Source organism: Cynocephalus volans, chromosome 5 (assembly GCF_027409185.1).
Source record: "Cynocephalus volans isolate mCynVol1 chromosome 5, mCynVol1.pri, whole genome shotgun sequence".
In the NCBI taxonomy this organism is placed as follows: domain Eukaryota; kingdom Metazoa; phylum Chordata; class Mammalia; order Dermoptera; family Cynocephalidae; genus Cynocephalus; species Cynocephalus volans.
In genome coordinates this window covers 40,651,749-40,669,279 of record NC_084464.1, presented here as the reverse complement: position 1 = coordinate 40,669,279, position 17,531 = coordinate 40,651,749, and the positions used below count along the sequence as shown (strand labels likewise).

General features: G+C 38.8%; 1 non-coding gene across 1 annotated transcript; it reads right to left on the bottom strand.

Annotated features, from left to right (window-relative positions):
- Positions 1–6,756: 6,756 nt before the first annotated feature.
- TRNAK-UUU (transfer RNA lysine (anticodon UUU)) lies at positions 6,757–6,829 on the bottom strand. Its single transcript has one exon. It is a non-coding gene; the product is annotated as a tRNA-Lys (tRNA).
- Between the last annotated feature and the right edge of the window lie 10,702 nt (positions 6,830–17,531).

Genomic DNA, 17,531 nt, shown 5'->3' with positions numbered 1-17,531 from the left:
TGATTCCATCCCTGTGACAGATCTCTTCCTGGGCCTCCAGGTTTTTCCATACATCCTTTGAAATTGGGGTGGAGGCTCTCAAGCCTCTACAGCTCTGGAATTCTGTGAGCCTGTAGACTTAACACCACATGGACACTGCCAAGGCTTCTGGCTTGTATCTTCCAAAGCTGCAGGTCCAGCCACACCTGGGACCAATTTAGTTATAGCTGGAGCAGCCAAAGCAGCTGGCATGCTGGTGCTGGAAGCAGCTTCCTGAGGTGGACCTGGGCAGCCAGCCTGTGGAGGGTACTTTAGGCCTGTTCCCCAAGACCACTCTGTCTCCCTAGGTCTTTGGGTCTGAAATGGAAAGGTTGGACCCAGAGGTTTCTGCAATGCCTTCAGGACCTTTTCCCCCTTCTCTTGATAATCCCATTCTTTTGTGTTAATCTTAGTGCCACTGAATTTTTCTTCTGAAAATGCTCTCTGCTTTTCTACCACATGGTCAGGCTGCAAATTTTCCAAATGTTTGCACTCCACTTCCCTTTTAAATTCTGGCTTTATGTTGTGCCTTTGCCACCATATCTCAGCATAGGCTATTACAAGTAGCCATGCATCTTCCTGAATGCTTTGCTGCTTAGAAATTTCTTCCGCCAAATACTCTGGTTCACAACTCCCAAATTCCAGCTTCCACAAAGTCCTAGGGCATGGACAGAATGCAGCCAAATTCCTAGCCAGTTCAGAGCAAGGGTGATCATTGCCCCATTTTCGAATAAACTCCTTATTTTCATCTGAGACCTCCTTAGAATGGTCTTTACAGTCCATGTTTCCATCAGAATTCTACTCGCCACCACGTAGCCAATCTCTAAGACATTCCAAACTTTCTCTCATCTTTTTATCTTCTTCTGAGTCTTCCAAATTCCTCCAAGCTTTGCCTAACACCCAGTTCCAAAGCTGCTTCCACATTATCAAGTATTTGTTACAAGCAACACCCAACTTCTCTGGTACCAATTGTCTGTATTAGTCCATTTCTTAAAAAAAAAAAAAAATAACTAGGTGATTTATAAAGAAAACGAAATTTATTGCTTATACAGTTTCTGAGGCTGGGAAGTTCAAAGTCCATCTGGTGGTGGCAACAGCAACCCAGGAGTCTCACATTGTAACAGGGTGGAAGCAGAAAAAGCAGAGAGAGAGAAAGACTCTCCTTTTCTTTTAAAGCCCTCACAACCATACCCCTGACGACCAATTTTAATCCATTGACTACTGTACAGTCCTGCAATCCAATCACCTCTTCAAGGCTCCACCTTTAATTACCATAATAGTATTTTCCACCCTCTTAACAGTCACAGTGGGGACCAAGTTTCTAATACATAGAACTTGGGGGACAGAATTCAAGCTGCATTGAGTTTTGGGGAGACATAATTCAATGTATTACACTCATCAAATTTTACCCATAGTTTTAGAATTGATTGATGAATTTTGCTTCAATCAATCATTAGAATGATGGTGTCACAACAGAGGAAAAGAAATAGGTGATAAGTAATGAGGGGGCATAGATTAGGGGTGACCAAGTGTTTACAATTGCCCCCCCTTTTTTTGGTGGGTAAGGGGACCTGAACCCCTGAACTTGGTGTTACCAGAACCATGCTCTGCTAAGAGAGCTAACCAGTCAGCCCTACAATCACATATTTCTAATCCTCTGTTTTGTCTGGACCAAACTTTAGTCAGGGCCCCAAACTTCTTTCCTTCTGTTCTTCTCCCTACATGTTCTGGAACTTGGCTGTCCCCAAGCCTGAGCAAGCACTGAAAAGCAGAACATTCCTCTTATCAGCTTATCCTGAGAACTGGCTGACCACAAGGAGACGCTTTTGCTGTCAGACCCTGCTAGTCATTTCCCTTTGCTTGCCCAACTTTTCCTGTAAATGTTAAAGTTTGCTAAAGTTCTGCCTAGTCCTCCCAACCCAGAAGAAAAGACTTTCCTATTTGATTTTGAGATACTTTCAGATTTCTGAAATTGGGGTATTCTCCCTATTGCAATAGTCTTTCTTTTGAATACTGTCTTTCCTTATTTGTCTGGATTTGTTTTTATTTGACAGTGGTAGATTTCGTGTTTTGCACGTTTGAGGCCCTAGGTTCAGCTCTCCATGCCTTTAGTTTTTACTTTTCTCTGGTTCACTGCTCAAACCTACTTCTCAAGGAACTCTGGCTCAGCTCTTCCACAGTTTCCTTCCTTCCTGTTTTTCTTTCTTTCTTCCTCATTTCTTGATCACATAGGAAAGTAAAAACATGTCCCAATGAGTTGCCTTTAGTGCTATCTTATTTCTATTTGGTCACTATCACCCAAGGCAACTGAGGCAGCAGGAGAGAGAAAAAGGAGGAGAATCAGGTTCCACAGGCTCTCTGGATCATGTCTCAGTGTCAATTCTTCTTTCTTTCTTCTGCTCCTTTTTTTTTTTTTTTTTTCCTGGTGGCTGGCTGGTAGAGAGATCAAACCCTGGACCTCAGGGTTATCAGCACCACCCTTTAAACCAACTGGGCTAACCAGCCAGCCCTTGGTGACAATTCTAAAAACTCTTTGTGTAACCCTGCATCCCAAAGATTTCTTCCATTTTTTTTTCTAAAAGTTTGATGGTTTTACATTTATATCCACGGTCCATTTTGAGTTAATTTTTGTGTAAGGTGTCAGACTTAGCTTGAGATTCTTTTTATTTATTTATTTATCTTTGCCTACAGATATCCAATTGCTCAAGCACAATTTGGTGAAAAATTTATTTTTCTCCATGGAATTACTTTCGCAATTTTGTCAAAACAAGTGGGAATATTTGTGTAGGTTTATTTCTGTATTCTGCTCTATTAATTTATGTGCCTACTTCTCTGCCAATACCACATGGTCTCATTTACTGTACTTATTTAGTAGTCTTGAAATCAGGTAAATGGATTCCTCCCCATATATTCTTTTTTTTTTTTTTTTTTTTTTTGGCTGCTGTCTGGTAAGGGGATCTGAACTCTTGACGTTGGTCCTATATTCTTATTCTTAATGATTGTTTTAGCTATTCCAATTTTTTTGACGTTCTATATAAGTTTTAGAATAATCTTGTCTGTATTTACAAAAAATCTTGCTGGGATTTTGATAAGAATTTTATTAAACCTATACAGCATTGTGGGAAGAATTGACACCTTTACCATGTTCAGTCTTGCAAATTGCAAACACAGTATATTTCTCCATTTATTTATGTTTTCTTTGACTTCTTTCATCAGCATTGTGTACATTGTGTAGTTTTCAGCATACATGTATTGTACATGCTTTGTTATATTTATATCTAAGTATTTCTTTTTTGTCAGAGGTTATATATGATATTGTATTTTAAATTTCACCGTCAGCATGTTTATTGCCAGTATACAGAAATATACTTTATTTTTGTACATTTTTCTTTTATCCTGGGACCTCGCTGAACTAAATTTTTAGTTTTAGGGGTCCCCTCACCCTGGTAGATTTCATCAGTTTTCCATGCTAATGTAGTTGATTATATCATTAGCAAATAGAGAAGTTTTATTTTTTCCTTTCCTATCCGTATGTTTTTATTTCCTTTTCTTGCTTCATTGCACTGGGTAGAACTTTCAGGACTAGGCTCGATAAGAGCAGTGAGAGTGCATAACCTGTTCTTGTTCCCTGTCTTAGGTGGAAACCACTGTCTTGCACCATGAAGTATAATGTTAGCTGTTCCTCTCTATTCCTATGTTTCTGAGAGTTTTTATACTAAATAGGAGTTGAATTTTGACAAATGCTTTTTCTACTTTGATATAATCATGTGATTTTATTCTTTAGCCTATTAATATGGTGCATTACAGTGATTGACCTTAAAATATTTACCCAAGCTTATACCCCTGGAATTAACCCCACTTGGTCATGTTTTATAATTCTTTTTATATACTGTGGTATTCCATTTGATAATATTTTGTTCAGTATTTTTGCATCTACATTCTTTTTTTTTTTTTTTTTTTTTGTACTGTCTTTCTTTGGCTTTGCTATCAAAATAATACAAGCTTCATAAATAAATTGAGATGTGTTCCCTCCTCTTTTATTTTCTGAAACAGATTGTGTAAAGTTGATGAGTTGGTGTTAATTTTTTAAACATGTCTTAGAATTCTCCAGTGAAACTTCCCTGGACCTGGAGGTTTTTCTTTCTTTTTCTTTTCTTTTCTTTTTATTGAGTTTTAAAATTACAAATTCAATTCTCTTAATAGTCACAGGGCTATAAAAATATATTTCATGTTGGGTAAGTTGTATCAGTTTGTGTTTTTCAAGGAATTAGTTCATCTCATCTAAGTTGTCAAATTTATGTGTGTAGAGCAATTCATAGTATTTTCTTACTATCCTTTTGATGTCTGCAGAGTCTATAGTGATATCTTCTTTTCATTCCTGATATTGGTAATTTACATCATCTCTCTCTTTTTTGGTCAGTCTTGCTAGAGTTCTTATTTTACTGATTTTTAAAAAAGAACTAGCTTTTTTCCGCTCTATTTTTTGTATTCATTTTCATTGGTTTCTGCTCTTATTTTTATTCTTTATTTTCTTCTATTTGCTTTGGGTTTATTTTGCTTTTTTCCCTCCTACGTTCTTTAAATGAGAGATTGGAAGACTGATTTGAGATTTTTTTCTTTTCTAATTTATGCACTTAGCACTATAAATTTCCCTTTCCGTGCTGTTTTAGTGTGTCTCAGAAATTTTGCTATATTATACTTTCATTTTTATTAAAGTGAATTTATTTTTTGATATCCATTAAGGCTTTCTGTTTGTCTCACGTGTTGTTTAGTTTACAAGTGTTTGGACATTTCCTTTTATTTTTATGTGACTAATTTTCAGTTTGATTATATTGTGATGAGAGATCATACCCATATGAGCCAATTCTTTTAAATTTGTTGAGGTTTGTTTTATGACCCACGATATGTTCTATCTTGGTCTATGTTCTGTGTGGACTTGAAATAAATGTGTATACTCTCTTCTTTGGGTGGACTACTCTATAAATGCTGATTGGATTCTGTTGGCTAATGATGTTTTTTAGTTCCTCTACATCTTGCTGATTTTCTCTTTAGTTCTATCAATTATTATAAGAGAGGAGTTGAAGTTTCCAACTATAATTGTGGATCATGGGCTGGCTCCGTGGCTCACTGGGGAGAGTGTGGCACTGGGAGCACTGAGGCCATGGGTTCAGATCCTACATAGGGATGGCTGGTGTGCTCTCTGGTAGAGCGTGGTGTAGACCACACCCTACCCAAGGGTTGCGATCCTCCCTTACCGGTCAGAAAAGAAAAAAAAAAAGAAATTGTGGATTATTATTGTGTCTATTTCTCTTTTCAATTCTATCACTTTTTTCTTCACATGTTTTGTAGCTCTGTTGTTTGGTTCACACATTTAAGATTGCTATACCTTTTTGGTAGACTTTCTGTTAATTTTCTTTGTTCTCAAGTTTACTTTATACAGTATTCATACAGTCATCCTGCTTTCTTTTGATTAATGTTTACTTAGTATGTATTTTTTATTCTCTAAATTTCTACCTGTCTATATAGTTATATTTGAAGACTTTCTTGTAGACAGTGTATAGTTGGGTTATATTTTCTAATCCACACATAATCTCTGTGTTTTAATTGGTATATTGAGATCATTTACATTTAACGTAATTATTATGCTAGGGCTTAAGTCTGGCATTTAATTTTTTGTTTTCTATTTGTTCTGTGTTATTGCCATTTTTTCTGTTTTCTTTTTCTTGCCTTTTTAGGACTATTTGTACATTTTTAAGATTCCATTGTTATTTATCTATATAGTATTTTTTGTAGATGATCTCTTTGTATAGACCTTTTAGTGGTTCATCTAGGTATTAATTATATATATTTAAGTTATCATAGTGTACTGGTGTCACCACATACTAGTTTAAGTGAAGTGTATCAATCTTACTGCCATTTTTGTCATTTTACCTTCTCTCATTTGTAATACAATTGTCTTTAATATTTCTCCTACATATATTTAGAAACACATCAGTGTTTTACACTTTGCTTCAACTGTCAAATGTAATCTAGAAAGTTCAAGAGGAGAAGAAAAGTTTATTGTCTTTGCCCATATTTTTTGCTTACCATGTTCTTTCTTCCTTCCTAATGTCCAAGATTCCTTCTTTTATCATTTCCTTTCTGTCTAGAGAACTTGAGCTGTTCATTTTACGGTAGTTTTGCTTGCAGTAAATTCTCTTAGTTTTCTTTATTCTGAGAGTGTCTTGATTTCTCCTTCAATTCTGAAGGACATTTTACTCTGGATACAGTACACTGGATTGACAATTTTTTTCTTGCCGCACTTGGAAAATGTTGTGCCACTCTTTCTGAGTTCTGCGGATTCTAATGAGATATCCACCGCCATTCAGATTATTTTTCTGTATAGGTAAGGTGTGTATCTCTCTTGCTGCTTTCAAGATTTGTTTCTTTGTTTTTAGAGCTTAGAAGTTTTAATTAATTTTATTTTCAGACCGCTGATGAAGGAGATGCTCCTCTAAAAACCACATAAAAATGTAAATCTTCAGGTCAGCAGTCTCTACAGAGTTCCAAACTGCTGTTTGAAAAACGTCACAAGGTTATCCCCTAGGGTCGGCAAGTTCATCATGTAGATCATTCCAGGCCTGCAACGCATAAAGTAAAGGAAGTTTCCATCCATTACTGTACATATAAACAACTCTCTGAAGCCTCTTGTACATTTTATCAGTGAAAATTATTGAGGGTAAGATAAAGCAATACGTCCGCCTGAACAGGGACTTGAACCCTGGACCCTCAGATTAAAAGTCTGATGCTCTGCCGACTGAGCTATCCAGGCTCTCGTACCAAATAACTCCACTAATCAAGGTTCTTACATTTGGCCAATTCGTTTTATGTTTCATGTTTTAGTTTGCAGATCACATCCTTTGAATTCTCGTTGCAAAGAGGATTCTGTCTGAGAGAGATCATTGCCAGAAATATTTGCTTTCCTTCTCTCTTGGTCTTCCTCTGTGGTTTTCAGAACCAGAGATGCAGCGCCTCCTAGACGAAACACGGCCGGTTTTCGGACCGCACTACTGGGTTTCAGACCACATTGCTGGACACAGAGGGTTTTATTTTTGCCAAGTACCTGCACCTGAACTTCTCGAGGCAACACTCACGCTTTTGTTCGTATCCCTCTGTATTATCCTGTACGACGCCTTTCTTGCAGCCTTTGTAGGCAGAGGAGAAGAGAGTTGAACGAAGTAGCGTTTGAAGAAGCAAGAGAACCTTCGCTGTGGGCCCCTCTCTGTGGGTGGATTGAGCTGCCGCCCAGGCGTTCCCTCCGCAAGCGGACCTCAGAGCTGGCTGACCGGAGGGAGAAAGCCATGCGGAACGGTCTGTCGGTCTCCCACTCGGTGCCACTTTTCCTGTGTTGTCTCAGTCTAAAGGTTTTAGAAATAGTGATATTAAACACAGCAAACTCTATTCTGCCAACTATTTGTTCTCCAAACACCCAAAGACAAAGGCGATACTTAATCACGGACGTTTTCTTAATAGCTGAGTGTCCGGGGCGATGGGCAGCAAAGGGGCCTGGGTTTAATTTTCTGCATCTTCATGCTTGATCATGCCCATTCCTTTCATTTTCTTTCTCCTTCTCCTCCTCCTCTCCCTCCTCATTCACCTTCTTTTCCTTTTCTTCCCTTCTTCCTTCATGTCTTTATGATCCGTTTGCTGCTCACATCTAAAGAAAAAGTGTTGCTTTTAGTAATCAACCATTTTGATTCCATGGGCCTTGGTACCCTAAGGTGACCATGCTAGCACAGGGAATATTAGATTCAGTGAAATAACAAAGATATACTTTACCGAGGACCTCTCCAACTGGAGGCAACAGATACACCCACTCATGTAAACCAGCACATGCTCCTTTGGTTCTAATACAGTGTTACTGAAGAGCAAGAAAGAAAAAGGACAAAAAGAAAAAAAGAAGAAGAAGAAAGAAAAAGATACAACAACAAAAAAGAGGACCACAAATAATTTCCTATCCCTACTTTCTCAGCTATGCTTATATCAGAGAGCAAATAGGTGACAGGTTGAGTAGAAAATCTGTCCCCCTGATTTTTCTTTACCTCTGTCTACCACTGTAGCCCCCGCATACCCCCTCCAACAAGTCCAGGCAAGAGGGCTGAAGATCTGAGTTCTTTCTGTGTGAATGCTCATCACACACCAGATCACACCTCACAGGAAATGCTGTGCTTTCCAAATTCCAAACTTTAGAAAATTATTAGGGTCATGCATTATGGATTTTTGTAGAGTGGCTGAAATAGCTAAATTGGAAGATTCTTTGTCTGGAGGTCTAAAATATCCCCCAGTTTGATCCAGAGCTTTCTAGGTTGTCTGGCTTAGCAAAAGTAAGTAAATACATAAATAAATAAGTATTATGATTTCAAAGCTCAATTACAGAAACCTCTGACTACAGACAGCATCTTCCATCCATTTCCTCAAGGGAAACATCTAAACAGACTGATATAGGTAGAATAGGAATGTCATGCTTTCAAATATTCCTTGGATTCCTCAGAAAATATTTTCCTCAAAATATTTAAACATTTACATCAAATCTTACCTCTGGGCGGTTGGCCGGTTATTTCAGCTGGTTAGAGGGAAGCCTTATGACACAAAGTCACGGGTTTGGATCCCCTTACCAGCTAGACACCCTCCCCTGCCTGCCCCCGCCCCCCAAAAAGAATAGAAATCCTGTCTGGAGCACATCAGATAAAAATCAAAAAGGAGGCACCAGAGAAAGCATTGAACAGCTTTGAGGGCAATGGAATTATCAGTATAAAAAAAGTTTATGTGCTATTTAATAGCTATTTGTTATTATTCTTTCAAATTTCTGTGCTAATCCTTCCTGTCGTGTCATACCATTCTCAGAAAGAAAAACATTTTGATGGTTTTTCTCAGTCTGCCAACCTTACTAACTGCCACCTATGTCTGCCAGTAAACTTTTCCTCCCATAGAATGAACAACAACAAAAAATCGTTTATTTAAACTTGATAGCTTTTGGGGTCTTGGTCTGATATTTGGGGGGCATAAAATCCACTAGTGAGGAGGTGTGGAATCGGAACTAAGAACAATCTGAAAAGACATGAATGAGCTTGAGAGTCTGTTGGAACATGCGTCCTGGCAGGGCATCATGCCCGACATGGTGTGCAATTTGCACTGCCTAGAGCCTATAGCTTCCCCAAACGTGATCAAACCAGGGGCCACTATTCAATCTAATGCTTTTCATAGAACCCTTTTTGAGAAAGAAAGGGATTTAACTAAATCAGTTTTATGGGAAACACCAGAAGTCATTTCCTTGGTCTAACCAGACACATTTAGCCCAGGCCCCAGCACTAGCCTCCAGTGATCTTAAAAAGGGATAATTATCTTGATGAATTAGCCTATCGTGGGATATACCATTCAGAATATGACCTAAAACAGTTCTTGAGATTTTACTTAAACCTGGAGAAAATACTGTACAGGGTATCCGGGAACAAACGGAGAGATGTGATGGTGAGGGAAAGACTAATTTCTCTGGGGAAGGAAGACGCCACTGGGCATGGGAAAAAGAGAAATATTGTTTGTTTCTTCTAAAGTAATTCGACACTTCCAAGAAACCAAGAGGATGCGAAAAACTGAGAGAATTTGCAATTGGTTTACGTTAGAAATTTGTAGACTTGTCATCTTTCCTACTTTACCAATATATGGGGAACAGTTGCGCGGAAGGTGGGTCACAAAAAAACATTTTGTGGATCAATCCGAAGGCGAACTTAAGAGCAAACGACCTGGAGGCAAAACACGTGTGGCATTTTCGACAAGGAGGAGCTCTTGTTGGGGCCTACAGACTTTCTCCCTGGAGGAAGCGCCATTGTATCTTTGAGACGGAGGATATCGAATCAGAAAAGTCTGATGCTTCCTCTCCGTAAGCTGTCGTGTCCCAACTTGGGCCCAGCAGGCTGGCTCCTGCAAAGAAGGTGGCGAGAAGAGCCATTCGGCCGTGAACGAGGTGATGACCGGAGAACACACCACCGGCGTTCACAGGGAATCCGGGGAGTGGGCGTCAGGAAACGTGCCCCTCGGGCGCTCAGAGAGATCCGGAAATTTGCCATGAAGGACATGGGGACTCCAGATGTGCTCATTGATACCAGGCTCCACAAAGCTGTCTGGGCCGAAGGAATAAGGCCTGCCCCATGCTGTATCCGTGTGCGATTGTCCAGAAAACATAAGGACGGTGAAGAGTCACCAGACAAGTTCTATACTTTGGTTACCCACGTACTGTTACCACTCTCAAAAATTTGCAGTCAGTGTGGGTGAGAACTAACTGCTTATTGTCAAAGTTCTAAAACCGCAAAAGAAAAAAAAAAAAAAAAAAAAGGAAAGAAAGAAATTTCAGATGGAGTTTTATTCCTTTTTTTTTTTTTTTAACCTTTGTCGAATCTTCCTCAAATTGCGAATGTAAAAGTTTGAAAACAGAAGCCTCTGTTTCCCTCTACACATCAGCTTTCATGTTTGAGGAAGCTCTCCCGTCTGGCTGCGTGTCCTAATGGGTAAAGCGTCTGATTCCGGATCAGAAAATTGAAGGTTCGAGTCCTCTCGTGGTCGCTCGTTCCTTGTTACGAACAGTTGAGTTAGGAATTCTTCAAATTTTGGCTTCTACCGGACAGGAAACTTGCACTTTGTCGTTGACATCTAATCACTAAGTAACAGTACTAAAATACTAATGCATAAATAGTTGTTAGTAACCTTGTTTCTTCTGTCTCACAGTCTTGCTCCAGAATTGGTATGTGGTGGCCAAAAAAGGATGTAAAATGTAGAAAAGCCCACTGCAAATGACCTAAAGGATTTCTCTGGAGAAAGTTTGGTTTCAACCAGTTTCTGTTAGTTAGAAATATACTTGAACAGACACTTGAGGTCTAGACCCTCACAATGACAGTTTGATGCTTATTAACTAAACTATCTGGGCTGTGGGATCCAACTTTCTCTGGGAATTTATTCAGGGCTAACAAGTTGGTTGTTTTCTAACTGTTCTATTATTTGCCTTGTATTATGAGCTAAGGGCACCAATATTTGAAAAGCTCAGGCCAAAGCTGCTGGTAGTTTCCCCCTTCCATATTTAACATTACTAGAAGAACTAAACAAACCTATAACAAGTAGAGAGACTGAATAAGTAATAAAAAACCTCCCAACAAGGAAAAGACCAGGATGGTTTTACTAGTGAATTCTACAAAACACTAAAGAAAAATTAACAATCTTAAACTCTTTCTAAAAAACAGAAGAGGAAGGAACACTTCCTAATTCATTCTATAGGGCCATCATTAACTTTATACCCAAAGCCAGACAAAGATATCACAAGAAAAGATAACTATAGCCCAATGTCATTTATGAATATCAGTGCAAAAAATTTCAACAATATACTAGCAAACTGAATTAAGAAATCATCCACTATGACCAGGTGGGATTTATTTCAGGAATGCAAATGGTGCTCTCATACAAGAAAATCAATCATACATCATATTAATACAATGAAAAGGAAAAATGATTAGCTAAATTGATGCAGAAAAGGATTTGACAAAATTCAACATTCTTTCATGATAAAACACTCAGAAAAGTAGGAATAGAAGAAAACTTTTTTTTAACATGATAAAGGACATTTATGAAAAATCTACAGCTAGCATCATACTCAGTGATGAAAGACTGAAAAGTTTTCTTCTAAGACCACAATCAAGACAGGGATGCCTGCTTTACCACCACTATTCAATATTGTAGTAGAAATTCTAGCCAGAGCAATTAGGCAAGAAAAAAAGGCATCCACAATGGAAAGGAAGAAGTCACACTATTTCTACTTACAGATAATATGATCATAGATCTAGATAATCCCAAATAATCCCACAAAAAACCCCCACCAGAGATAATAAATGAATTCAGCTAAGTTGCAGGGTACAGGATAAACACAAAAAAATCAGTTGTTTTTCTATATACCAGCAATGAACAATAAAAAAAAAAAAGTTTAAAAAAAAGATTCCATTTAGAATATACCCATGAAAAATTTAACCAAGGGAGTGAAATGCTTGTACACTGAAAACTACAAAACATTGCTGAAAGAAAGTAAAGAAGACACAAATAATAGAAATACATTCCATATTCATAGATTGAGAGACTTAATATTGTTAAAATGGTAACACTACCCAAAGAAATCTGCAAATTCAAAGCAATCCCTATCAAAATTCTAATGGCTTTTTATTTTCAGAAATGGAAAAGCTGACTCCCAAATTTATATGGAATTTCAAGGGGCTCTGAACAACCAAGCTATTTGTTTTTCTTTTTCAAGAAAAACAAAGTTCAAGGTCTCCAACTTCCAGATTTCAAAACTTATAAAGACACAGTAACCAAAACGGTGTGGTTCTGGCATAAAGACAGACATCTAGACCAATGGAGTAGAAAAAAACTTACTGCAAAGCTACAATAAGGAAGACTCTGTTGTACTGGAATAAGGACAAACATGGAAATCAGTGGAACAGAACTGAGAGTACAGAAGTAAACCCTTACATTTATGGCCAATTGATTTTTGAAAAAAGTACCAAGATCTTCCAGTGGGGAAAGATTAGTCTCTTCAACAAGTGGTGCTGGGACAACTGGACACCCACATGCAAAAGAATAAAATTGCCCCACCCCCCACCACGTTTGCATCCAGCCCAGCTACAACCACCACGCTGCTGCTGGAAGCACCCCAGGATCCCCTGCTGGAATCGGTGGGGGGAGGGTGCCACTGGCATCACCATGCACCCATCCTCCTTCCTCCTCCTCCAACCCTATCTTCTTCTCCTTTTCCTCTCCCCCTCCCCCAACCACACCACAACATCTTAGAATGTTAAAAAAATAAAAATAAAAATAATAAATTTAAAAAACAAGACAATAAAATAAAATTCGACTCCTCTCTCACACCACACACAAAAATTATCCTAGAATGCATCAATGACCCCAATATAAGAGCTATAATTAAAAAACTCTAAGAAGATAACATAGGGATTAATTTTCATGACCTTGGATTTGGCAATGAATTCTAAAATATGACACCAAAAGCATAAACAAAAAAAAAAATTAAAAAATTGGATCTCATTAAAATTAAAAACTTTTGTGCATTAAAGATGAAAAGACAACACAACAATGAGAGAAAATATGTGCAAACATATATCTGGTAAAGATCTAGTATCCAGAACATATAAAAGAACTCTCACAACTCAACAAACAACAAAAATCTCAAAACAACTCAATTTTTAAAATGACCAAATTTCTTGAATAGCCATTTCTCCAAAGAAGATATATGATTGGCCAACCAGCCCATGAAAAGATGCCCAACATCATTAATTAGTGAAGTGAAAGTCAAAATCACAATGAAATACCATTTCACACCCATTAAGATGGATATTACAAACAAAAAGAAAATAACAAGTGTTGGTGAGGATGTGGAGAAATTGGAATTCTTGTCTATTGCTGATGGGAATGTTAAATGGTTCAGCCATGTGGAAAACAGTTCAGCAGTTCCTCAAATAGCTAAGCACAGAATTACTACATGACTTAGCAGTTTACTCCTGGATGTATACCCCAAAGAATTGAAAACAGGTACTGATACAGATCCTTGTATGCAAATATTGGTAGCAGCTCTCCTTGCAACAGCCAAAAGGTAGAAACAACCCAAATGTACATCAATAAATGAACAGATAAACAAATTGTGGAATATACATACAATGAAATATTATGCAGCCATAAGAAAGAATGAATTACTGATACATGCTACAATATGGATGAACCTTGAAAATATTATACTAAATGGAACATGGTCACTCACAAGGGTCACTGTTATTAGTTTGTTAAGACTGCCATAAAGTACCAATACCTGGATGGCTCAAACAGAAATTTATTGTCTCACAGTTCTGGAAGCCAGAAGTCTCAAATCCAGGTGTTAGCAGTGTTTGTTCCTTCTGGAAAAGATTTGTTCCTGCTCTTTCTCCTTGGCTCAGATGGCCATCTTCATGTTTGCATAGTGTTCTCCTTGTATGTGTGTCTCGTTGTCCATGTTTCCCCTTTTTATAAAGACCTATCGTGCTGGGTTAGATCCACTCTAATGACCACGTCTTAACTAATTATACCTGCAATTACCGTATTTCCAAATGAGGTTACATTCTAAGGTCCTGGAGATTAGGACTTAAACACTTAAATTTTGGGAGGACACAATGAACCTATAAGAGCCTCATATTTTATCATTCTTTCTATATGACATATCCAGAATACATAAATCCCTGTATAGAGAATGCAGATTGATGGTTGCCAGGGACAGTAAGGGAGAGGGGATTGGGAAGTAACTACTTAACGGGTACAGGGTTTTATTTTGGAGTGATGAAAATGTTTTGGAACTAGGTAGTGGTGGTGGTTGCACGTCACTGGAACAAGAGAACGTGTAAGTAGCAAAACGTACTGCGAATATTTCGCGGACTGCTCCAGGAGAAAGCTGGGTCAGTAGCCTTTCGCGTATAAATCAAAAAGTATGGGAAAACGGAAAGTATCTACACCAGAACAGGACTGTGAATCTGAGATCTCCAGACTAAGGGCCTGACGCACTTCCAATTGAGCTGTCTAGGAGTAGGATGGTTTTCGTGGGTATCTATGCAAACCAAAAACCTTCAGTCACTGCTTAACCTTTCTTCCTCATTCTTTCTCTTGTATTTTAAGCCCAAACACGCTTAAAAAAAAAAAAAAATCAGTTGCTGTCAGTATCTGAAATATCTAAGCACAAAGCCTCAGGCGAATTCTGCTTCTAAGCTCAACGCTGCTTCCACATGGGAATCCGTACCACCTCGCCTTTCCCAACCCCCCAACACCACCGGCTACTGCTCCACAAATACTCAACCACACGCCCCTGAAAACGCTCAGCCTGTTTCCTGCGACAGAAAGCGCAGCGAGCCTTTCAGAGCCACAAGACCTTGGGCAATACCAGCCTGACCCTGCTGTGGGACATACGCTCTGAAACCACTTACCGACGAAGAGGGAGCCGCTGTCCTCCCGAGGGCCTGCGGAAAGCGTGGTGGAGGTGCGGCGCTTGTCACGTCCTTCCTTCGCGCCTGTCTGTATCCTGTCTGTCCTTAGAGACCCATCTCCAAACGCTATTCCTCTTCTGTCCTTCACCTCTTCCGCTGCTCTTCTCTCCTCCACTCAGCTCCACCTCTCTCCCCGCCCAGATCTGGGCCATTCTTCGTTCTCCAACCCCTGACTTGCGTCCCTCCTCAGCTCAGTCGTTACCAGCCACTTGCCTTTCTGGCATAGGAATAAAAATCTCCTCCGACCCCACCCCAACCCCACCAGAAGATTTAAGATTTTCTCCCAAATTTGTATCTGGTTTAACAGTCACATCAGATTCTGGCTAAAGGTGGGAAGTGTCTACTTTCTGCTCCTCGAGGACTGATGAAATTTGCAGACTTGTCCAGGAGTAGGGATGGTTTACAAAGACAGAATTTGTTTCTCAGGTTGTGCCCAGCTTGTCTTGTGCTTTCCTTGTTGTGCAAATAATCTGCTCTGAAAGAGAAGCTATACAACAGGAACGTCCACCTTTCTTTTCTGTCGTCTGTCTTCCGCCTCGTTTCGTTTGTATTGTGTTCGAAACCAGAGCTACAGCGTCGCCGAGACAAAGCTGCTGCCACATTTCCCAATGCAGCTGTTGGACGTAAGAGCTTGCAAGAGGGTGCAAAACTGCCCGAGACACTTGTCGCTTTTTATGGTGAAGTATTGTGAATTGATTAATCTCTTGTTTTCGTTTAGTCAGTTGGTTTTCAGCAATTTTTAACGACTTCGTTGAAGTGTAATAGATATACAATAAAAACCCTGCACATGTTAAATGTACACAATTTGATGAGTTTGGACATAAGCATACATGTATGACACTATCATCACAATCAAGGTAATAAACACATTCATCAGCTCCAAAAGGTTTTTTGTGTCTCTCTTATGTGTGTGTATTAAGAACATTTCAACATGAAATCTATCCTTTCAATAAATCTGTTCATGCACATTACCAATTATTAACTATAGGTGATATGTTGTACAGCAGATCTCTAGAACTTATTCATTTGGCCTAACTGAAACTTTATACCCATTTAACAGCAACTTCCTATTCCCCCACCCCAGACCTAGGCAACCACCATTCTATTCTCTGCTCCTGTAAGTTTGACCATTTCAGATATCTTATATATTTAGGAATCATGCACTATTGTCCTTCCGTGATTGGCTTATTTTACTTAGCGTAATGTCTTCCAGGTTTGTCCAGGTTGCTGCAAATGATAGGATTTCCTTCTTTTTAAAGGCTGCATAATATTTCATTGTATGTATATATCACATTTTCTTTGTCCATTCAAATAACGGTGGACATTTAGGTTGTTTCCATATCTTGGTTATTGTGAATAACATTGCACTGAACATGGGAGTGTGGGTATCTCTTTGAGTTCCTAATTTCAATTTCTTTTTGGATAAATACTTAGAAGTAGGACTGCTGGACCATATCTATAATGGATTGAATTGTGTCCCACCAAAACTCACTGCAGCTTGAATTGTGTCCCCCAAGTTTTATGTATTAGAAACTTGGTCCCCACTGTGACTTTTGAGAGGGTGGGAAATCCTATTATGGTAATTGAAAGGTGGAGCCTTAAAGAGGTGATTAGATTGTAGGACCATGCTGTACTGAATGGATTAAAATTGATGTTCAGGGGTGTGGTTCTGAAGTCTTCAAAAGAGGAGAGAGGAAATTCTGTCTTTCTGCTTTCTCTGCTTCCACCATCTGGCAATGTGAGACTCCTGGGTCACTGGCCTCTCCACCAGATGGACTTTGGACTTCCCAGCCTCAGAAACTGTAAGCAATAAATTTTGTTTTCTTTGAAAATCATCTAGTTTCAGGTATTTTGTCATAAGCAACAGAAATGGACTAATACAATATGGTAGTTCTGTCTTTTATTTTTTGAGGAACCTCCATTCTGTTTTCCATTAGTGGTTGCATCATTTTACTTTCTCACCGACGGTGTACAAGGGTTTCTCTACATTCTCACTAACAGTTATCTCTTTCTAAAATATAATAACCATCCTGATAGGCGTGAGAGAAGTGATGTCTCACTGTGGTTTTTATTTGCACTTCTCTGATGATTAGTGATGTTGAGCACCTTTTCACATACATGGTGGCTATTTGTATGCCTTTTTTGGAGAAATGTCTATTCAATTCTTTTGCCCATTTTTAAATTGGGTTATTTGGGGTTTTGGCTATTGAGTTGTAGCTGTTTCTTACATATTTTGGATGTTAACCTCTTATCAGATAAATGGTTTGCAAATATTTTCTCCCATTCCGTTGATTGCCTTTTCCACGCATCAGCTTTTTGGTTTGATGTAGTCCCACTTATCTATTTTCGCTTTTGTTGCCTGTGCTTTGGAGTCATACCCAAGCAATCATCACCTAGACCAATGTCAAGAAGCTTTCCCCCTACATT